Raw genomic sequence first — 24705 nt, 5'->3', positions numbered from 1 at the left:
GAAGAATAGAAAAGGGAGTCTGTGGCATAAGCTCTTTTTGGATTGAATAAAAAATCTCAAATGTTGTCGTTAAATGACTCTATCTCCTTTAGTGCAAACCTCTTTCTAAGAATACGTTTTTCCCTGCAGTTAGTATTTTTCAATAAACTGACTTAACTGCTTTTTCGTAAAGTGTCCAGTGTATGTTTTCTTAGAGATTTTCCTCAGTGCTAGAAAGAGGGTCTCATCTTTTTATTACCATCCAATGTCCTTATTAACCCAATGCTCCTTCAGAATAGGGTTCCTAAGGGATATACTTTAAAATAAACCAGAGATAACCCAACAGAAAGAACTGAGATACATAATGAGTTATAAATACAAACAAGTTCCAGAAAATATTTACCTGCAGTGAAGCAGGATTTGACGCTATCTGACGATAGAAGAAAAAAATTTAGCTCATGACTACATCTGGATTTCCCATATTAAAAGGTCCCATCATTGGGAATGAACAGGGACCTCCACATGCTTTCTTTCTACTTGTCCCTATTGTGGTGTTCTCCATATCCTGATCTTCGAAATGTAGTGATGAGTTACTCAGCACTAATAGCCTGTTGGAGATTATTATGTCTACAGTATTCACAATTTTGACCACTTGCTTGCAACCCTGAAGGTGTGTGTTTAGGAATAATCACAATGACCCCATAGAATTTTTTTGTAGTTTATATGAGACAGTGTATGGAAAGTGGTAGGATTGAATCCTATTGGCCATGAGGCTGGTGTGAAGGAGTAGCAGGTAATGAGCATCCCTACCTGACTGTCATATATCCACATCTCAGTTAGTGTTAGTTCCCTGCATTGTAGAGCCCATATAGCAAAGGGGTAGAATGCTGGACTCAGACCTCCTGGCCTAGAGTCCCAGCTCAGCCATTCCCTAGGTCTGCAACCATGGGCATGTTATTTAACTTCTCTATTTCCTCTTCTGTAAAAGGAATGTAAATATAATGCCTAGTACATAGGACTATTGTGAACATTAAAAAGAAAAATACTTAGAATAGTGCCTGGCTCATAATAAATGTTTAATAAATACTAAAGATTGTTTCGAAAATTGTGGGTTTTCAAAACTCTCTCATAATGTTCCTCAAGAATGTCAAGGTTAAACTATATTCCCCATAATTTAATGTCAGTATAGCAGCAACAGCCCTCTCTCAGATGCTAGGTTCCATGATATTTGATCCATATTATGAGTAATAAACTTTTATTTTCCTCATGATCTCTTTTGAAAGATGCAAGGGTAGGAAGTATCTGGCACATGTGCTAATACATCTTCTTTCCTATGCCAATGCAGTCATTACCAATCGATCCCTGTACTCTCTCCCACTAAGCTCAGACAAGTTTTCAGAATTCTTCTTAACACAGAGTCAGGACAGCACTGTTAACTACAGTCAGCTTATGAGATGTAGCCTATTTGCCATCTTTATTCTAGAAACTCAGTCTAATAATATTGCCATAGTTCAGGAAAGAAATTGCACAGAGGAAGGGACTAAGGCAGGAAGGAAGATAAAAAAATGACTGATGTACTCTGTAGCATCTGTTAAGCCATTTCCTGTCATAAACACCCATTACCCCACTTCATTACCCCACTGTGATGATTTGCAAGAATATAAAATGAGTTAATTTTAGAAATTTGTCAATGAAAAATCTCAAATAATAAAATATCCAGATTTATATAAGAGCTGCTATAAAAATGACAGCAGAATTTATCTGTACTCCTGAGTGGGGTGGGTACTGCAGAGTGTCATCTGGCAATTTGCTTTAATGGGTGGAGAAGTATTCTTGTATTTATTATATCAGTTATGGGAAGGCTGATAAACTCTCAATGCAAAAATTATAGAAAGAAAAGATTTATTGATGAAAGATTTTTATAATTTACTTTGGTATCATTGTTATCTGGGTCATGATACTTGTGCATGACCTTTGATTAGAAAAATTCTAACCAAATTGAAGATAGAAAGCTGTTAGAGGTGAAATAAAAGCATGGGATAAGTGCTGGAAGATTCTCCATTGACCCAATGATTAGGGGAACACAGTCCTGGATATCGTCCTTCCTCTAACTACCTCCAGTTTAGCCCTTCACCTGACCTGGGGGCAAACATGGCACCATGTGTGAGGAGTGCTTACCATCGTTTGAATGTTGCAAAAGGTGTATGAATGCTCTTCAGTTCATGACCCAGTTTGTAGTGCTGTTTAATTTCTTTTTTGTCAGATCTCCTCATGAGCATTGGTTCACTGATCCAGAAGAGGGGCTGATAACCATGTTTGTGACCCTGACCTTCTGGTCACAATGGGATTGGCTCCTACTTGATTTAAGTTGAGTCCATCACTTTCTGTCGCTTAGAAATTTGGAATTGGAATTTAGAATTTTGTACAGAACCAGTCTTTACCTGTTTTGTGCTCATAAAATAACATATTGGAGTTGGGGGCCACTGTCTTCTATTGGATCCCAGCATTGAAGAAATGTGGGATGGGGCAAGTGGGGGAGGGAAGTGAGAAAGAAAAAGACAGAAGCAGAAAGAAATAGAGATGAGGAACAAAGGTATGCTGTATTTCGGGTTCCTTCACATTTTTGTTTGCCAGATCCAGTCTCTTTCTGAGGACTGCCTGCACTCTGGGTCATCAAGGTGAGTTCGAGTGATGCTGGCCACAGGAAACACAGCCAGGCAAAGCCATGGTATTTCTGGTTCTTTTCAAGCCATCTCACCTTTTTATGACCACTGTGTTGGTGGGTCTTAGCATGGCTCTTTTTACTTAATAAAATACCTCACCATCTCTAGCCTTCAGATAATCATCCCATTTTCCATTGAAAGATATTCCCCAGACCTCCTTCAACAAGTCAAGGCAGGTTACATAGCATCTGATTTGGGAGCTAGCAGCTGAGATGATATTTTCCTCCTGGACCTACATGCCATCACTTGAATCTTTTCTGCCAAAGTCAAGAGGAGCATGAAGTTGTTAAGTGCTTTTCTCCGGCTACCTTCTATTATCCATTCCACTTCCAGTTTATGCTTCATTTTTCCTGACTGAGTATAATGACTACCAATGCAACAGCCTCAAGTTACCTGTTATTTCTGTTTAATAGATGGGAATATTAAAATTCAGAGATCATATAATGGAATTCAGAGATCGTATAATTGGTCAAATAGTGGAGAAGTCGGGGAGTTGGAATTTTGGCTCAGGATGGTCTGACACCAAAATCCAACCACCCTTGGGCCATCTGCTTCCTTATGCTCAGTAAAACTAAAGGTAAATTTACTTCTTACCCACTAGGGAAAATCCTCCATCAACCCAGTCCTAGTGACCCTAACTCTATGCTCTCTCCTACATTTTCAGCTTTCAATGGAGTGTGGTAAACTGGGATGGGTGGGCTTAGTTCTGGGAAGCTCTGGAGATGGGTGGTCAGATGCATTGATTCATGAGAGGAAAAGGAGAAGAAGAAGAAGGTGATACCACCCAATGCCAAAGGGCCTGGGAATTCATATGATCTGCAAGTAACTACCAGCTCCCCAGACATGCCCCTGACTTTGAGAAGGACTGTTACAGGTTGCCCTGGAGTAACACTCCTTCCCAGATTCCACACATTCCTGACCTCATGACTCAGTGGCATCTCTTCCTCTTCCTTTCCCCTTCAAGTCTATCGATGTATGTTTTATGTTACTTTCACTGGATACATGCCTGTCCTGTAATGGGGGTGAGCAGTACAACCGCATGCTCTAAGCCCTCCTGCTTCCCAGCACCTTCTTGCTTGTCATGCCTCCCCTGGTCCATACATTTATGTTTCTAATATTCCTCTCATTACCAGCTTCCTTATGCATTATGGTCAAGAGAAGAAAATTATTCATTCTATTTTGCATCCTTCTCCAAAACACATAACTCAAAATCCTACATCTGTGAAGAGAAGAAACCTTGTGAACTCATTGGAGGAAGCTCCATCCTAAGTGAGACTCTTTCTGAGCAGACTTTCATCACCCTTTTTAAAGTTTCACCCAGCCAGAAGACTGCCCTGCTGCCAGCCTAATGTCTTTACAGGGCACAGCTCAGACCTCAGCAGATATTAAGAAATGCTGGTCATCATTTATCCTTTACAGGAGCCATTCACATTTGTCACCTTCACTGATGTTACTCACCTCCAGACACTTGAACCAATCCAAATGGTCCTGGTGTCTGTGGCTTTTCTCAGAGGTTCATTCTGGCTATCCTTGAAGGGGCATGGCTGCTCCCTCTAAGTCCTCTCCGTATTTCTCTGCATACTTGAGGGCAGAGCTGCCCACTGGCAGGGATCCTAACATTATTTGCCCAATCTTTTTCTCTGTGTGATTTCTGAAAAAGCCTGTTGACAAAGTCTGCGAGGGTATTCTGGGCTCAGTTCAGTGTAGCTATAATAAAGATCTTTTATTAGGAATCTTATTTATGTTTTTTTCTGTTTTTTGAAGCTCTTCTTTATTGCCTATACAGAGATCAAGAACTGTAACAAATGATAATCACTCTCATTATTAACTTAAATTTACTTTTCTTACACTCAATACATCAACCTTTACTACTATAAGTTATGGCCATTAGAAGCCAGAGCTAAAGAGTGAAGTTTACTTCTCTAAGATGTGAGAAGGCAGGCAAGTCACTGCTGTCTGTATGAGGGTGGGATGAGGAATGGAGAATGTGTCATTTGGTGGATACGTAAACAATGCATTGTATTTCCTTTAGAAGATAATTATCTGGGAGCCATTTGCTGAGTTTAGTTAGAAGTCTCTTTCTGAGGTGGAAAATGAAGGAAAAGAAAAGAGAAAGAAGAGAAAGATGGATTGACTGACAGATGGACTAAATAAATGATGAAGAAACAGTAGAGACAGGGGGATTGTTGACCAGGAAGGCAGTAGCTCTCTTGAAAGCAGTAAGATGCAAAATGTCTCTTTTTTTTTTTTTTTTTTTTTTTTTTGAGACAGAGTCTTGCTCTGTCACCCAGGCTGGGATGCAGTGGCCGGATCTCAGCTCACTGCAAGCTCCGCCTCCCGGGTTTAGGCCATTCTCCTGCCTCAGCCTCCCAAGTAGCTGGGACTACAGGCGCCGGCCACCTCGCCCGGCTAGTTTTTTGTATTTTTTAGTAGAGATGGGGTTTCACCGTGTTAGCCAGGATGGTCTCGATCTCCTGACCTCGTGATCCGCCCGTCTCGGCCTCCCAAAGTGCTGGGATTACAGGCTTGAGCCACCGCGCCCGGCCGCAAAATGTCTCTTAAAAAAGAAATCACAAAACAGTGCAAGTTAAATAAATGATGTTTGGTTATTGAAAAATGCATTTATTTTTAGCTTCTACCACACTTTAATTTTGTGTGTTTGATAGTAAGTAGTATCTTTTACTGCTTTACCTTCAGTCCAGAGAACTCAAGCTCCGTCAGTCAGCTTAGTTAGAACTTTGCAAGTTCTGCTTCATGGGGTTAAAGGTATAACTTTGTTTTATTGACTGGATAGTTAAATTCAAGGGAGTTGCCTCTCAAAAAATGATGCAGTAATTTCTCCAGCCCTTCTGTTGGAAGGCACCTGCCAATCATTTGTCCCACACCTTGTTCATCCATTTTTTCATTCTATGTTAATCAGGACTATGTTGGTTCTAAGTAACAAAAACCTAAATATAACTTAATCTTGACAAATAAGCAAACAAACAACATTTGGAAGTCTAACTATTGCCTTCAGGTTATGTTTAATCCAAACATTCTAACAAAATCATCAGACCTGTCTGATGACCATTGACTACATGACCCTTGGTTGGATTTTTCTCTGCCAAGATCCCTCTGACAACAGTCTATGTAACCCAGCCTGGCACTTAATGATAATCCCTGTGGTCTTTTCTGACATTTCAGGTGTGTTAGTTTTAATTTCTCAACCAGAATGGAAAGTCCCATAGGGAAGACCCCTGGATTCACATGCTGCTCACTCTGTGGTCATCTGATATGGACAGTGGATACTCAGAATTATGATTGGATATTCAGGATTATATACATTTTTGCACTGATTGTCTATTAACATTTATAAAATAGAGACAGTAATATCGACCACACATGGCTTATGTGGATAATAAAGTGATATATCTGAAGCACTTATTGCATAGTGAGTATGTAATAAATGATGGACATATGTATTTGTATGTGTACAAATGTACACATATGTATATGTCTGTGTGTATGTATGTATGTATATGTCAATATGGCCATATATAATTTAGATGATGGATTTCCTGAGCACAGAGCCCATGTCTCTTCTTTTTTTTTTCTTGTAATGCTGAGGGTGGCATTCCATAGGCACTCAGTATAAGCCTGTGACTGAAAATAGAAAACTCAAATCTTTGCAGAGCATCTGGGTCTCATAAAAGGCCCTGAAAAGGTCCAAACCATTTATTGCTCTTCTGATGTTCATATGGAAGTGACTGTGGCACTATGATTAAGACCGTTGGTCAGGTTGGAATCAGATAGACCTGAGTTTGACACCTAAGGGTACCATCCTGTAATTTAGATAAACTCCTTCTAAGATTCAGTTTTCCCATCTATACAAGTCAGGGTAATAATAATACTCTTACTTTGACTTACTGAGTAGTAGATGAAAGAGTGGAAGATCAGCATTATGCACTATGTCTGATATAGAGTCAGCACACAATATGCTTCTGCTGGTGGTAATTCCAGATATTGCATCTACAGTATGGCCCTGCCCTTCTGAAATATTTTTTTGGAATAGTACTTTTTATACATACTATTGAAAATCTTGAAAGTGAACTTTATAAAGACCTCTAAGATATAAACACAAATAACAACGATTCATGAGGAACTGTGTATAGGTGCAGAATCCTATGACAACACATCAGAACTTCATTTTTCAGGCATGCCAACTGGGCCTCAGAGCTTGTGAGGAGCAGAATCTAGATTAGTTCCCACAACTCTATATTCTTAGTTTAGTTTTCCTTAAACAAAATAACTCAGATTCTTTATTTTCCTCCAAAACACTGCCATAAACCCACCCAGAGATCTACTTAACAGAGTTATCCCTATGAGAACACATGAAGAGCCAGTCCTGACAGAAATAGCTGATAGGAGAGAAGAACAATTGCCCATGAGCAGGTGCCAAGCTGTCAGGCATGCTCTCTATTGTGTAAAGAGTGTGATGTTCTCAGTTGCATATACCCTGTGAGTCTACAGAGCCTACAGTTTTATTTTAGAGTTCAGCTCAGTAGTTTCTGAACCATGAAACGTATTTTATGAGTTAATAAATACTTTATATATCAAAAGTTGTAAGAAAATTTCAGAACATGCCATTTAAAAAAATCTACCTTCCAATGAAAAAAGCTCCTCTTTTTCTTTCTTCTTGAGGAGTTTTATTTTTCTATTAGTATATTTTTTATTTCAATAGCTTTTGGGGTACAAGAGGTTTTTGGTTACATGGATGAATTGTATAGTGGTGAAGTCTGAGATTTTAATGCACCTATCACCTGAGTAGTGTTCGTTGTACCCAGTGTGTAGTTTTTAATCCCTCCCCGCCTCCCACTCTCCCTGTTCTGAGTCTCCAAAGCCCATTATATCACTCTGCATGCCTTTGTCTACCCAGAGCTTAGCTCCCACTTGTAAGTGAGAACATATAGTATTTGGTTTTCCATTCCTGAATTCCTTCAGTTACAATAATGGCCTCCAACTCCATACAAGTTGCTGCAAAAGACATTATTTCATTCATTCCTATGACTGAGTAGTATTGCATGGTGTATATATACCACATTTTCTTTATTCACTCATTGGTCTATGGGCACTTACGTTGGTTCTACATCTTTGCGATTGTGAATTGTGTTACAATAAATATTCATGTAGGTGTCTTTTTGACATATTGACTTGTTTGGGGTATTGCTGCATCAAATGGTAGATCTACTTTAGTTCTTTAAGAAATATCCATATGGGTTTTCCATGGAGTTTGTACTAATTTACATTCCCACCAGCAGTGTGTAAGGTTCCTTTTTCACCACATCCATGCCATTCTTTTTTGACTTTTTAATAATGGCCATTCTTGCAGGTGTAAGGTGGTATCTCATTGGGATTTTAATTTGAATTTCTCTCAGGATTTGTAATGTTGAACATTTTTTTTTCATGTTTGTTGGACATTTGTATATCTTCTTTTGAGAATTGTCTATGTCATTTGCCCATTTTTTACGTCATTATTTGTTTTTTTTTCTTGTTGATTTGTTTGAGTTCCTTGCAGATTCTGGATACTTGTCCTTTGTTGGATGCATAATTCACAAATATTTTCTCCCATTCTGTGGGTTGTCTGTTTACTCTGATGATCATTTCTTTTTTTTTTTTTTTTTTTTTTGAGACGGAGTCTCGCTCTGTCGCCCAGGCTGGAGTGCAGTGGCCAGATCTCAACTCACTGCAAGCTCCGCCTCCCGAGTTCCCGCCATTCTCCTGCCTCAGCCTCCCGAGTAGCTGGGACCACAGGCGCCGCCACCTCGCCCGGCTAATTTTTTGTGTTTTTAGTAGAGATGGGGTTTCGCCGTGTTAGCCAGGATGGTCTCGATCTCCTGACCTTGTGATCCGCCCGTCTCGGCCTCCCAAAGTGCTGGGATTACAGGCTTGAGCCACCGCGCCCGGCCGATGATCATTTCTTTTGCTGTACAGAAGCTGCTTAGTTTAATTAGGTCCCATTTATTTATTTTAATTTTAGTTGCATTTGCTTTTGGGGTCTTAGTCATAAATTCTTTGCCTAGGCCAATGTCCGGAAGAATTTTTCCTACGTTATCTTCTAGAATTTTTATGGTTTGAGGTCTCAGATTTAAATCTTTGCTGCTTCTTGAGTTGATTTTTGTATAAAGTGAAAGACAGGGATCCAGTTTCATGCATCAACACGTGGCTATCCAGTTTTCCCAGCACCATCTATTAAATAGGGTGTCGTTTCCCCAATTTACATTTTTGTATGCTTTGTTGAAGATCAATTGGTTGTACATATTTGACTTTATTTCTGGGTTATCCATTCTGTTCCATTGGTCTATGTGTGTACTTTTATGCCAGTACCATGCTATTTTGGTAATTGTACCCTTGTAGTATACATTTGGAGTCTTATAATGTGATGCCTCTAGATTTGTTCTTTTTCTTAGGGTTGCTTTGGCTACTCGGGCTTTTTTGTGGTTCCATATGAATTTTAGGATTAAAAAATTACGTGAAAAATGATGTGAGTATTTTGATAGGAGTTGCATGGAATCTGCGATTTCTTTAGGCAGTATGGTCATTTTCATGACGTCGATTCTTGTAATCCATGAGCGTAGGATGTATTTCCATTTATTTGTGTCCTTTATGATTTCTTTCAGCAGTGTTTTGTAGTTCTCCTTGTAGAAGTCTTTCACAACCTTGGTTAAGTATATTCCTAGGTATTTTATTTATTTATTTTTTGCAGCTGTTGAAAAAGGGATTGAGTTATTGATTAGACTCTCTCCTTGATCTCACTGCTATACATTGTTGGTGTATAGCATTGCTACTGATTTGTGTACGTTGATTTTGTAACCTGAGACTTTACTGAATTTATCATGTCTAGGAGTCCTTTGGAGGAGTCTTTAGGGTTTTCTAGGTATATAATCATATCACTGGCAAACAGCAATAGTTTGACTTTCTATTTTCCAATTTGGATGCCCTTTATTTCCTTCTTTTGCCTGGGTGCTCTGGTAGGACTTCCAGTACCATGTTGTAAAGAATTGGTGAAAGTGGGCATCTTTGTCTTGTTCCAGTTCTCAGGGAGAATGCTTTCAACTTTTTCTCATTCAGTATGATGTTGGCTGTGGGTTTGTCATTTATGGCTTTTGTTATTTTGAGGTAAGTCCCTTCTATGCCTGGTTTTTTTGAGGGCTTTTATCATAAATAAATGCTGAATTTTACTAAATGCTGTTTCTGCATCTATTGAGATAATCATATGGAGTTTAAAAAAATTCTGTTTATGTGATGTATCACATTCATTGATGGTTTATATGTTAAACCATCCCTGCGTGAAACATTCTCCAAGATACACCATATGATAGTCCACAAACCAAGTCTCAATAAATGAAAAAAAAATTCAAAATCATATTAAGTCTCTTCTCAGACCACATTGAAATGAAACTAGAAATCAACTCCAAAAAGAACACTCAAATCTGTACAAATATGTGGAAATTAAACAATCTTTTCCTGAATAATTTTTGGGTTAACAATGAAATCAAGATAGAAATTTAAAAATTATTTGAAAGGAATGATAATAGTGATACAAGTTATCAAAGCCTCTGGGAGACAGCAAAGACAATGCCAAGAGGAAAGTTTATAGTGCGAAATTCCTATGTCAAAAAGTATGAAAGATCACAAATTGACAACCTAATGTAACACCTCAAGGAACCAGAGAAATAAGAATAAACTAAACCCAAAGGTATGAGAAGAAAGATCAGAGCAGAAATAAATGAATTTTAAACAACAAAAACAATACAAAAGATCAATGAAACAAAAAGTTGCTTATTTGAAAAGATAAACACAATTTATATACCATTAGCTAGATTAACCAAAAAAGAAGATGTAAGATTCAAAGAAGCTCAGTTAGAAATGAAACTGTAGACATTGCAACTGAAACCACAAAAATACGAAAGATCATTCAAGACTACTATGAACACCTTTCTGCACACAAACTAGAAAATCTAGAGAAAATGGATAAATTCCTGGAAAAATACAACCCTGTTAGATTAAATCAGGAAGAAAAAGAAACCCTGAACAGATAAATAACAAGAAGTGAGACTGAATCAGTTGTTTAAAAAATTGCCAACATCAACAAAAAGCTCAGGTCCAGATGGATTCACTGCTGAAGTCTACGAGACATTCGAAGAATTGGAAACAATGCTACTGAAACTATTTAAAAAGACTGAGAAAGAGGGAATCCTTCCTTACTCATTCGAAGAAGTCAATATCACCCTAATACCAAAACTAGGAAAGGACACAACAAAAAAAAAACTACAGACCAATATTTCTCATGAATATAGATGCAAAAGTTAACAAAATGCCAGCTAGCCAAATCTAACAGAACATCAAAAAGGAAAAGTTCTTCTTTACTAAGGAGTGCTAGCTAAGAAATAGAAGAGATTGTGAAATTAGAAAATCACCATTTTGCAATCATCAATGTAATTATTCAGGTAAGAATCACCAATTGCTACCAAAACTATAGGGAGGTGAAAATTTATCAAGGAAGAGAATGTTCACGTGCTCTCAATGTACCATCCCATAGATTACTTATTTATTTCAAAGGGAGAAATGTTTATTACAAATTCTGAGGGATGTTAATTTAAATAATTGACAAAACATGGGATCTTCCAATAGTGGGATATATTGACATTATGTAACTCTTGATGCCAATGCTATGGAGGACAGAAAAAAGTTAAGGGGACTATTCTAGATTAAAAAGACAAAAGAGAAGGACAACTAAATCCAGTATTTCTAGATCTAGTTCACCTTCCTAGGGCCTAGAAAAACAAGTCTTCATATGTAGGGAATGATGAAAGAAAACATATTGCGAGTTACAGGCACTAAGAGGAGCATCCAGTACCTTTATTTCACTAAGAAAAAAAGTATCTAGGCTAGGAAAGCAATGATGACCTCAATGAGATTTGGTTCTCTGCTCAGTTCACTTCTGACACACTAGCCCCTCTGTTGTTTCTCCAGTCTAACAGACACAGGGCCTCTGGACTTCTAATATCCTCTTCCCAGAATGCTCTTCCTCCAGAGAGGCATAGCTCTCTTTCTCACCTCCTTCAGCTCCTTGCTCATACAGCCTTCCCTGACCACGTATTTTAAAATAAAATTCACCCTGACTTGATTTTTCCCTTAAGTGTTTATCAGTCCATCATACCATATATTTCACTTGTTTTTTTAGCCATCTTCTAGTAGTAGAATGTAAACATTACGAGGACAGGGATTTTGTTTTAATATTTGTTCATAAGTTTTCAGTGTTATGTGTCCACCATTGTGTCAGTTGCTACATTCCCTGCCTGCAGGAAGTTTCTGTCTAATGGACTTTTGGAGCCACGGGAAATATTAGTGGTGCAAGTGTAACACCAACCCCTTTTTAGCCTTGTGATGGTCATGGAAATTGGTGTGAATTCTCCTGGGAAAGGCACATCCTGGCTTTACATCAGAGATTGTGCCTGCCTCTTCCCAGGGCTAAAAGAGCTGAATTAGATTTAAAAAATTGCTGACACTGAAAGATTATTCACACCATTGAAAGTTAATTTTTTAAAACAGAGATATTACTTTTTTAGAGCAATTGTAAAAAGAAGGTCTACTCCTCTTAATGGGACAGCTAAGAAAGGTGAGGAAGCCTTTAGGAGAAAGCCGAGAGGAGATTTTAAAGTCCTTTAGGATCTGTTTTCTTGTAGTAGCTGCATGATGGGATGGAGAATTCTGGCCCGTTCTCCAATGCTTGGACAACCTTGACCACCTGCCCATGCATGAATCATGTTCCACTTGCTGCATATGTTTTGTATTAAAAATGATGTCTTAACCCAGCACTTGTAAATCATGCATTCTAAGGACTATTCCTAGTAGGGCAAACATGTTTTCTCTTTCCACCCTCCGTATGACAATGTTACCTCAAACAAATAAAAGACTGGTAAGGGCATGAGCTGCACTCTGAGGCCAGGAAGCAATGAAGTTAAATAGGCAGCCTAAGAAATAAACCCATTACTGTCAACTCATCATTACATCCTCCGTGGACAATTTACTCTTCGATAGCTGCTGTGAATCAGATTTTCACACTTCTTGTGACATGAGTCAGGGACAAGTGTCTGGCCTTGTCAACAGTACCTGAGGGTATTAACTCTGTACAGCTAGAGAGCTACAAAATGGACACTCAATATATTTCCTTTTGACCCAACTAGAATGGCTGCATAAATTCCTGAAAAACAGGTTAACTTTTGTGACTTGATGTTCCATCATAGATTTAAAAAGAAACTTACTATGTTAGACATATTCAACAACTTGTCCTTTCTTTTTCAACTCAATGTTTTCTGCATTAAACATGCTGTCTTTTCAGTGCCATGGGTTTGCTAATAAAATACCCTCTGTTTATTATAAAGACTTCCTGATTAGACCCAATGCATTATTCAATATTTGTATTTAAGGTGATTTTTGATATGGTTGGATTAAAATCTATCATAATGCCAGCCTTTTTTTCCGTTTGTTCCATTTGCTCTTTGATTTTCTCCCCTTTTCTGCTTTCTTGTGGTTTAATTGAAGAGATTTTATTATCCTATTTTATACCCCCCATTGACTTAATATTTACACATCTTTAAAAAATTTAGTGGTTGCCCTAGGGTTTACAATATATACTTAAATATAATCTGAGTGCACATTAAAATAACATACCTCTCCATGTATAGAGTAATGACTTTAAAGGGACCACTCATCTCTAGAGTTTTAATCACATATTTCACTTTTATATATACTATAAACACCATATTACTAATTTTTATTTAGGCAGTCAAGTATCTTTTACAGAAGTTAAAAATAAGAAAAATATTTAATTTTACCTTTATTTATGCTATTTACAACGCTTTTTATTTCTTTTTGTAAATCTAAGTTTTTGACCTATGTCATATTCCTTCTGCCTGAAGAATTTCCATTAGCATTTTTTATATACTAGCTTGGCTGGAAATGAATTCTTTCAATTTTTAATTTTTCTGAAAAAGTCTTTATTTCTCATTTACCTTTGAAAAATGTTTTTGCTGTTATAGAATTTTGTGTTGATTTTCTTCCTTTCAGAACTTAAAAAGGGTCACTCTGCTGTCTTCTTGCTTGTATGGTTTCTTAAAGGAGTCTGCTAGAATTTTAGCTTTTTCCTCTGTGAGTGACGTACCTTTTTTCTCTGGCCACCTTCAGAATTCCCCTTTGGTTTTGTTTTTCAGCAGTTTGACTATGGTATGCCTGGTGTGTGTGTGTGTGCGCGCATGCGCGTGTGTGTGATTTATCCTTCTTGGTGTTCTCTGATCTCGCATGGTGTCTATCTTTGCCATTGGAACCTTTACCATTTTAATCACGGTTATTTAAAATCCCTTCTCTGATAGATCTATTATTTTTGTCATATCTGAGTCTGCTTCTGCTTTTTGTTATATCTCTTCTTTGACGGTTTGACATGGTGTCCATCAGAGTAAACATAAAGTAAATATTTCTTATACCTGGAGAGAAGTGTGCTTTTCCTTCTGCTAGGTCTTTTAATCAGGGAGTTGAGTGGGGTTTAAAGTTTGTTGTTACTATGATTATCCTCAGTGCATCATAAATGCTTCAGATTTCTCTAATGATCTCTTGAGTTTGAGGTGTGAGTCAATTTGTCAGAAGGGTTTTCTCAATGACTATTGCCGGCCTGAATTTAGGGCTCCATGCTTGGCTTTGTGTCCTCAGAAACTCACAGCTTAGTGGAAGAGCCAAGTACATAAAAAGTACTATGTATTATGGTTTCCTAGACTCATTTAGGTGGAATAAGCTTTGGCTCAGCAAGTTAAAGAAGGTGGCAATTGAATTAATCTTCTACCAGTTTCCCTTAATTTCATATTTGGCTTGTTTTCTTAGACTTTTTCTTCCTATATGTTGCTACAGAGATAGCAAAACATTATTGCCCATGATAGACAGCACTAGTAACTCACAGAACTCTCTCATTGAGTCCATATGGGTCAACAGAATTCTTTGAACAGTAAATTTCAGGTGGGCATTACCCATAAGAACTGTCACAGGGTAAGACACCTATTTGCCATCTTCATGCTTGAATATTCTCAAGCTTCTTTCAGGTCCTAGGCTTTCCTTGTTTATATTATACAATGACTTTCAACAAACCTAGTTCTAGTTTTAACAAGCAAGTTTTGGGTCCATGAAATAAATGCGATTACTCAGGGAACAGGGATGAAATAAAGCAATAGCTCTGGACCCAAGGTCAAAATATGGGTAGGAGACTTTTAGTGATAGATATATCATATATATACTTTTTATTTTTATTTTTATTTTTAGAGACAGAGTCTCACTCTGTTACCCAGGCTGGAGCGTAGTGGTGCAATCTCGGCTCACTGCAACCTCTGCCTTCTGTGTTCAAGTGATTCTTCTGCCTCAGCCTCCCGAGGAGCTGGGATTACAGGCATCTGCCACCAAGCCCGGATAATTTTTGTATTTTTAGTAGAGACAGGATTTCACCATGTTGGCCAGACTGGTCTCGAACTCCTGATCTCAGGTGATCCACCCACCTCGGCCTCCCAAAATGCTGGGATTACAGGCAAGAGCCACCACACGTGGCTCTATATGATTACTTTTACATGATAGATGATGTAATTTACAGAATTAACATGTAAGGTTTAAATTAATCCCAACTGATTGTAACCTTATTGAGGCATGGATTTGAATCCCAAATGCCATATGTTGGTATAAGAGTCACTAAGCTCATGAGTAAGGCCAGCCTATTGCTCAACATCCATATCCCAACAAATGACCATACTTCCCTGTGTACATGGGAAGCTTAGATCTTTCAGGGTTTACAGAAAACAAACAATTCCAGAATGACAGTCAGAGATCATGGTGATGCCAATTTCAGTGAACTGGCAATGCCTCCCAGGAATCTTGTGTTTAGAGGGATTTTGAGGTCATGCCTGTAGAGGAATTCCATAACTGACTAATGGGTAATGAAGAACATCAGCACATGTGCCTTATAAATGCTGTCTGTAAAACAGTAAAAGGGAAATTTCCTTAGCCTGTGTTCACCTTTAAACAGAGGCCAAGATAAAGGCTGCACTGAGGAGATTCTTGGGAACATCATCACGGGAATGACTGTGAGGACAAAGGGAGTGAACAGGGAATGAAGGAAAGTCAATATAAGAATGCATTACTGGCTACTGTTCCTGGTAACTAGTACTTTATTCCAGCATACCTTTGGGGAGTCTTGGAAAACGTATTTTACAATTATATGCCTATGGAACAAAAGGTATAAAAATATTTGTACATAGGTTTCCTCCCTCATCAGTCAAAGGTGACTCCACAGATGTTAGGTCCTCTGCATTTCCAGGTTGTATATGCGTGAGTGCTCAGTGGGTCCTGGGGTATCAGCTGCCACAGCTACACAGAAGCCCCAAAATGTTATGGGATCTTTTTCTGGCTAGAACCTCTGTGACTCTTGGTGCCTTTGCCTGAGTTTTGCTCGGGCCTGCTGGGCTCATTTTGCCCACTTGGCCTGTCAGGCTGCACTCAGCTCATGCCACCAGCCTGGGTCCCACGCTTGCCAAGGGCAAGTCAGGCATGAATGGTGAGAGGTGTATGAGCAAGTGTGGGATCCATCCACTGTGCACGGTAAGACATGCCGGCTACTGCAGCAGGGTGGGCAGCTCCAGGTGCCAGCATGGGTGTCAGCTGTCTGTGAGACTGCAGCCAGAACAGGTACACTGCAAACAGCTTCCATAGCTGACACCAGGGAACACAGTCGTGCTCAGAACTTTGGAGATGCCAGAAACCACAGGACCCCAAAGAGAGAGTAACAGAACTGGCTCAGGGACCTCCCAGGTCTGAGCTCTCCAAAGGGCCACATCTCTTCTTTCCTTCTCTTCACCTGCAATGTGGAGAGTAAGGGGCATGTCTCAGTCTAGTTGTGTTACAGCTCTTTTAGCCTTGCCATTTGGTGGGTCCCAAGTCCTTGTCCTGTGACCAGGAAGAAAAAGGTACAAAGACAAGCAGAGGGTGAGCAAGATGAATAACTTTACTGAGTGATAGAACAGCTTAGAGGAAACCTGCAGGGAGAAGCTCCTTTCCGTCGCCAGGGTATCCTGATGAGTTTTCAGCTCCTAGCAGAGAGGGTAGCTCCTTTCTGCTAGGCAAGTCATCCCAACAAGTGTTCAGCTATCAGTAGAGAGGGTAACTCCTCCCTGCAGTTGGTCGTCCTGACATCTGCAGAGCTCTCAGCAGAGAGGAGGCCATAGAGTAGGTGGCTCTTCTCTGCAGGCAGGTTGTCCTATCATCTACCCATCATCTCTCCATCATCTCCCTGACATCTTTCCATCATCTCTGCAACTCTCAGCAGAGAGGAGGCCCTGGAGTGGGTTGCTCCTCTCTGTAGCTGGTTGTCCCATCATCTGCTCAGCTTTGGCTGGGCCCAGGGATTTTATGGGCCTCAGGGGAGAAAGTACATGCTGACTGGCCCATGCTGATTGGCCCATGGGTGGCCATGTGTGGGTCGAGAAAAGGCACCACAAGTTCCCACTCCAGTTCGGGACTGGCAGCCTGTCCCCCAGCCTTTAGGCCCTCCCTGGCCTTGTGCCAAGGGGAGCCTGCAGGCCAGTGCTGAGCTTCCCTCAGCCCCTCCTTGGCTTCCCTCCTATGCTCATAGGTGCTCAAAATGTGGAGACAGCAGATGTGGCAAGGGGCTGGTGTGTCAGCACTGCCCTGAGTGTGTTCATACCAAGTCAGGCTGTGGCAGCACCTGGGCCCAGCCTCAACTTTGCTCTGAGATCAGAGCAGGCACTGACAGCAGGGAGGAAGCCAAGCAGCGGGGCAGGCAGTTCCAAGCCCGCAAGGGCAGGGGATACTTCCTGGGTCCCCAAGAGTGCAGAGATGCCTGGGTCTGCAGTTACAGTTTGGGCAGCTGCAGCTGCACCCGGGGGGGCAGAACTCATGCCTGCTCCATGGAGTGGTAGGCCTGGGTCTGCAGCTGTGACTTGGGCGGCTGCAGCTGCACCCAGGAAGGTGGCGCTCCTGCTTGCTCCATGGAGCAGGAGGCCTAGGTCTGCAGCTACAACTTGGGTAGCTGCAGCTGTGCTTGAGTGGGTGGCACTCCCATCTGCTCCTGGGCTGTGAGAGCACAGGGATGCCTAGGTCCACAACTGTGGCTTGGGCAGCTGACGTGGCACTCAGAAGGGGTGGGGCTTCTGCTTGTCCTTGGCTCCTGCTGGCTTCATGGAGTGTGCAGCCCCGGCCATGCCTCCCTGCTGCAGCCAGCGTGATGACAGTGGCTGTTCTAGATAGCCTGCTGCTGCCATCACAAGTGCAGGAAGAGGTGATGAAGCAAAGCCTGAGGCAAAGCTCTGACAGGTTGTACCTTTTCCAAACTAATCAAAGTCAAGCAGTTACTGGAAGCAGAATGGAGACCAGAAGAAGAAGAACCATGCTAAAAGGGTGTCCAATACAGCTACTTTTATAACAAATCTTTTGAATCTTATTCTCTGTAATTGCATATGCTCAATGGTTGGAAAAAACTCCATAGAACTTCACTGTTTTAAGATAATCCATTCAAGCAGAGTCCTTCTCAGGAAGCATGTTCCCTGGACTATCTCTAATTATTTAATTCAGCTTTAGATTTGGTGGCTGACTGAACACAGTTGAAACCCTACAAGCCAGAAGAGATTGGGGTCATATAGTCAGCATTGGCTTTTTTTTTTTTTGAGATGGAGTCTTGCTGTGTCTCCCAGACTGGAGTGCAGTGGCGCAATCTCAGCTCACTGCAAGCTCCACCTCCAGGGTTCATGCCATTCTCCTGCCTCAGCCTCCCGAGTAGGGGGACTACAGGTGCCTGTCACCATGCCCCTCCAGGGTTCACGTCATTCTCCTGCCTCAGCCTCCCGAGTAGGTGGGACTACAGGCGCCTGCCACCATGCCCGGCTAATTTTTTGTATTTTTAGTAGAGACAAGGTTTCACCGTGTTAGCCAGGATGGTCTCTATCTCCTGACCTCGTGATCCACCCGCCTTGGCCTCCCAAAGTGCTGGGATTACAGGCGTGAGCCACCACACCTGGCCTATCAGCATTCTTAAGAAAAGAAATTCCAACCAAGAATTTCACATCCAACCAACCTAAGCTTCATAAGCAAAGGAGAAATAAGATACTTTTCAGACAAGCAAATGCTAAGGAAATTCATTACCACCAGACCTGTCTTTCAAGAGGTCCTTAAGGGAGTGGTAAATACAAAAAGGAAAGATCATTACCAACTACTACAAAAACACACTTAAGTACACAGACCATTGACCCTATAAAGCAACCACACAATCAAGTCTACATAATAACCAGGTAATATGATGACAGGATCAAATCTGCACATACCAATATTAACCTATAATGTAAATGGTGTAAATGCCCCAATTAAAAGGCATAGACTAGCAAATTGAACAGAGGCAAGCCCCAGCGGTATGCTGTTTTCAAGAGACATATCTCATAAGCAATGACACCTGTAGGCTCAAAGTAAAAGGATGGAGAAAAATCTACCAAGCAAACAGAAAACAGCAAATAGCAGAGGTTGCTATTCTAATGTCAGACAAAACAGACTTTAAATAATAATAATCATAAAAGACAAAGAAGGGCTTCCGCCAGGGCCGCCACTGGAGAGCAGCAGCCATGGCTCTACGCTACCCTATGGCTGTGGGCCTCAACAAGGGCCACAAGGTGACCAAGAACGTGAGCAAGCCCAGGCACAGCCGCCGCCACGGGCGTCTGATGAAACACACCAAGTTCGTGCGGGACATGATTCGGGAGGTGTGTGGCTTTGCCCCATACGAGCGGCACGCCATGGAGTTACTGAAGGTCTCCAAGGACAAACGGGCCCTCAAGTTTATCAAGAAAAGGGTGGGGACGCACATCCGCGCCAAGAGGAAGCGGGAGGAGCTGAGCAACGTATTGGCAGCTATGAGGAAAGCTGCTGCCAAGAAAGACTGAGCCCCCTCCCCTGGCTTCTCCCTGAAATAAAGAACAGCTTGACAGGAAAAAAAAAAAAAAAAAAAAAGACAAAGAAGGGCATTTCAAAATGGTAAAAGTTCCAGTCAACAAGAAAACCTAGCTATCCTAAATATATATGCACCCAACACAGGAGCACCCAGATTCATAAAACAAGCTCTTCGAGACCTGCAAAGAGACTTAGATTCCTACACAATAGTAGTGGGAGACTTTAACACCCCACTGACATTATTAGACAGATCATAGAGGGAGAAGACTAACAAAGATATTCAGGACCTAAACATGACATCTGACCAAATGGATCTAACAGACAACTGCAGAACTCTTCACTCAAATGCAACAGAATATACATTCTTCTCATCTGCACATGGCATATACTCTAAAATCAACCACACAATTGGCCATAAAACAATTCTCAGCAAATTCAAAAACCCAAAATTATACCAACCACACTGGAACTACAGCACACTAAAAATAGAAATCAATACAAGAAGATTGCTGAAAACCAGAAAAGTACATGGAAATATAAAAACCTGCACCTGAATAACTTTCAGATAAGGATGTGAAATTAAGCTAGAAATCAGTAAATTCATTGAAACTAACGAGAACAAAGATACAACTTTCCGAAATCTCAGGGAAACTACTAAAGCAGTCTTAAGAGGAAAGTTTATGGTGCTAAATACACACATCAAAAAGTTAGAAAGATCTGAAATTAACAACTGAACATCACATTAACAGGAACTAGATAAATAAGAGCAAAACAATGCCAAAGCTAGCAGAAGACAAGAAAGAACCAAAATCAGAGCTGAACTGAATGAGATTGAGATGCAAAAACCAAAACAAAACAAAACAAAAAACAACAAAACACCAAAGAACAGTGAATTCAGGAGTTTGTTATTTGAAATAATAAATAAGATAGACTACTAGCCAGACTAATAAAGAAAAATAGAGAGAAGATCCAAATAAACACAATCAGGGAGGACAAAGGGGACATTACCACCGACCCCACAGAAATACACAAACCCCTCAGAGACTATGATGAGTACCTCTATGCACACAAACTAGAAAACCTACAAAAATGAATAAATTCCTGAAAAAATACAACCTTCCAAGATTGAACCAGGAAGAAATTGGAACCCTGAATGGACCAATAATACCAATCAGAAAAAGCCCAAGACTTGACGGATTCACAGTCTAATTCTACCAGGTACATAAAGAAGAGGCAGGCTGGGCGCGGTGGCTCACACCTGTAATCCCAGCACTTTGGGAGGCTGGGGCAGGTGGATCATGAGGTCAGGAGATTGAGACCATCCTGGCCAACATGGTGAAACCCTGTCTCTACTAAAAATACAAAAATTAGCCAGGCATCATGGCGTGTGCTTATAGTCCCAGCTCCTCAGGAGGCTGAGGCAGGAGAATCACTTGAACCCAGGAGGCGGAGGTTGCAGTGAGCCAAGATCGCACCATTGTACTTCAGCCTGGGTGACAGAGCGAGACTCCCTCTTAAAAATCAAAACAAAACAAAAATTCAAGTTGAGATCTGGGTGACGACACAGCCAAATCATATCAGCACACATGAATTCATGTTCAAAACGTGCCAGAGAGAAGGAAGAGACATTTACAATGTTATAGCATTGGATTTGTCAGATCCCAGTTGATGTGAGCCATAATGGATCATCATCATCTGAGGTGATTTTCTAAACCTGATGCAGTATAGAGGATAGAGTGTATGATAGAGGGATGACCCTGATGGCTGGCCAGCTAGCAGCGACTGAAAACAGCTAGCATGGCTCGGAAGACTGAGGCACACACTGTAGTAGAACTCCTGAACTTTAAATCCCCAGTGCCACCTGACAGTTTTGCTAATGGTGGGCTCCAGCTATCCTGTGAAATGTCTTATATCCTAATGCTAAGGACCTAGGAAAGAAAACTTGGAAAAGAAAAAAGGGGCAACATAAACAAGGAAGTAAAACTAATCTGACAGGAAAGGAAAATATGCATTATTCTTATGTTCAACTCATAGCAGACATCACTAATTTCCCATCATACCTTCCCTGATGAGTGCTGAGTGATCTCAAAACTCAGTAACCCATCTTTTCAGGCCGAACATCTCAGTATTTCAGAGGAAATCAATGTGTCATCTTTGATCTATGACTATATTTAGTGTTATTCTAAACACCCCAGCTATAAGAAATGAGAAATCCTAACCTTTGGGAATTTAAGAATAGACAGAAAAGGGTCTTTGTATAAACTACCTAAAATCATTTTCTTTCTTTATAACTATAACTTAAACCATTCATTTATAGTTTCATCATGCTCTATCTTGTGTTTACCTTTTCATGTAATAATAATACCTTAGATGAGTATGGTATCTTCATTATTTACAAAATATTCTCAGATGTTAACATTCTTGATCCTAAAGTCAAGCACTATTTTTCATTCTAAGATTAAGAAAACAAACCAAAATCATCCCTGAGGCAGAGGCTCAAAGAAGGTAGGTGACTTCTTAATTTTATATTTCAAAATCTAGTAGCTGGAGGAACTAAAATGAAAGTTTAGAGCTTCAACGGAGTACTTATCTTATGATCTTATGCCTATTTTGCACGTAAAAAGAATCTATCCAAGATTAATTTTTAATCTTTTATCAATTGTAAAACAAAAGATTTGGAACCATGAAAATATATCTTTAGTCCTTTGGAGACTAGCACCCAGAGATTCTGTGGCCAAGGGGAGGGGGACTTGCCAGTATTGTTGAGGTGTGCATTATTTGGAGTTAAAGCTGCCTTATCTAGTTATGCAATTCGTTCTGTCCCTAGAATCAACAGTTCCTCAAAACTCCAATATTAAAGACAACCAGAAAATTGCACAGTAATTGTACCATGGAAAGAAGATTGCTCTCGGCTCCTCCAGGCATTTGTTTTATGTGCTGACAGAAGAACATTTGATTACTCTTAACTGTCTTATGGGGAATGGCTAATAAATGCTAATATGCACCAGGGAATTACCTGGCATTACTATAACGGTGGGAACAAGATCCACAACATCATGACTTGCAAGCATGCATTTTTGTATCATTGAAATGCATCATATCATTGGTGGCCATACTGTTGGGTCCTAGTCTCAGGAAGAACCTGGGGTCAAAATTCATGAGTTGCACTTGGTCCTGAGTCACAGTTTACTCCCAAAATTGCAGGCTCAAATTTCTTGGCATAATGGAATACATTTAATGTGCTTTTTACAGGAGGAAAGCTATTCCAGAAGAAAAAATAAGCCTAAAATTTAATGAAAGAGTGATTGGCTGGGTGTGGTGGCTCACGCCTGTAATCCCAGCACTTTGGGAGGCTGAGGTGGGCGGATCATGAGGTCAGGAGATCGAGACCATCCTGGCTAACATGGTGAAACCCCATCTCTACTAAAAATACAAAAAATTAGCCAGGCGTGGTGGTGGGCGCCTGTAGTCCCACCTACTCGGGAGGCTGAGGCAGGAGAATGGTGTGAAACCTGGAGGTGGAGCTTGCAGTGAGCCAAGATTGTGCCACTGCACTCCAGCCTGGTGACAGTGCGAGACTCCGTCTCAAAAAAAAAAAGAGTGACCAAGGAAAATCATGTTGTGACTTTTCCTGTGATTAAGAGCTTGGGTCTCCTTTGTCATGGGGAAAATAGAGTCATAGTGAGTCAGGTCTTTGCTTATCAAAGTCTCCTGAGACTTAATTATTCAGCAAGTCTTTACTGAGCACCTGCTAAATGCCTGGGACTGTCCTAGACACTTTATACAAGTTATCTCATGGGTTCTTCACAATTACCTTACGAAGCAGTTACTGTGGGTGGCTGAGGTTACTTTGAGACATCACAATATTTTTCCTCGTTTATTGCTTTATTTACGGAATATCACCCTCTCTTCAGAATGCAAAATAATTTGGACTCAATATGTTATTCTGAAAAGAGTTTTGGAGTAGGAAGTCCATGGGCATTAGGAGGAAGATCTGAGAGGTGAAGATAGAAATGATGCTGAAACTGAGAGAAAATAAAACCACTGAATTTAAAGCAAAAAGAAACAAAGTGAGTCTTTGGGACCTTTCCTACCTGTATTAATCTTTAGTGTTACAGAATAACTAAACTAGTTGGATCCTTCACAGTCATTTAATGTCCAACGTCACCTTGATGGGAGATCCAGGGGTGGGTTGAGGAACTGTTTAATCATTATTCCTTGTTTTGGGTAAGGGATGCAGGTAAAGGGATAGCTAATATCAAAATTCAAATGCTAGCAAAAAGAAATTTAGCAGCATTAAATAGTATTTCTAATTTTAAAAAGATTAATTTGGCCAAGCGCCGTGGCTCATGCCTGTAATCCTAGCACTTTGGGAGGCTGAGGTGGGCAGATCACGAGGTCAAGAGATCAAGACCATCCTGGCCAACATGGTGAAACCCTATCTCTACTATAAATACAAAAATTAGCTGGGCGTGGTGGTGGGTGCCTGTAGTCCCAGCTACTCGGGAAGCTGAGGCAGGAGAATCACTTGAACCTGGGAGGCAGAGGCTGCAGTGAGCCAAGATCGCACCACTGCACTCCAGCCTGTTGACAGAGCAAGACTCCATCTCAAAAAAAAAAAAAAAAAAAGTTTAATAAATCAATTTCTGCTTGTAGCCAGGAGGGAGGAACTGACACCAGACTAATCCTTGTGTGAAAAGAGCAAATACAGTAACCCCACCAAAAGTCAATATAAATGGAATAAGCCATGACGCAATTGCCTTCAGGCACTCGACAACAGGTAGAGCAAGACTGCAATCTCAGGGTGAATGCAAACTCAGCAGGTGAACCCAGACTCTGCCTGGGGACCTTTTGTGATACAGCCCAGGGATTGGAGTAGAGCAGGGCAGGCCTGTGGATAGGGGAGCAGGACATTGAGTGTAGGGCCACAAAGATGATGTAGTCTGAGGTGAAGGACACAGGGGACCTGAAGTCTGGGAGCTTT

General features: G+C 40.6%; 1 pseudogene across 1 annotated transcript; it reads left to right on the top strand.

Moving 5' to 3' along the window:
- Positions 1-19359: 19359 nt before the first annotated feature.
- LOC112631616 lies at positions 19360-19790 on the top strand (annotated as a pseudogene). Its single transcript, XR_003121160.1, has one exon. The product of XR_003121160.1 is annotated as a 60S ribosomal protein L36 pseudogene (transcript).
- Positions 19791-24705: the final 4915 nt, after the last annotated feature.

Source organism: Theropithecus gelada, chromosome 9, assembly GCF_003255815.1.
Source record: "Theropithecus gelada isolate Dixy chromosome 9, Tgel_1.0, whole genome shotgun sequence".
Classification (NCBI taxonomy): domain Eukaryota; kingdom Metazoa; phylum Chordata; class Mammalia; order Primates; family Cercopithecidae; genus Theropithecus; species Theropithecus gelada.
Note: the sequence above shows the minus strand (reverse complement) of the source record. Positions and strands in the feature narration are given on the sequence as shown.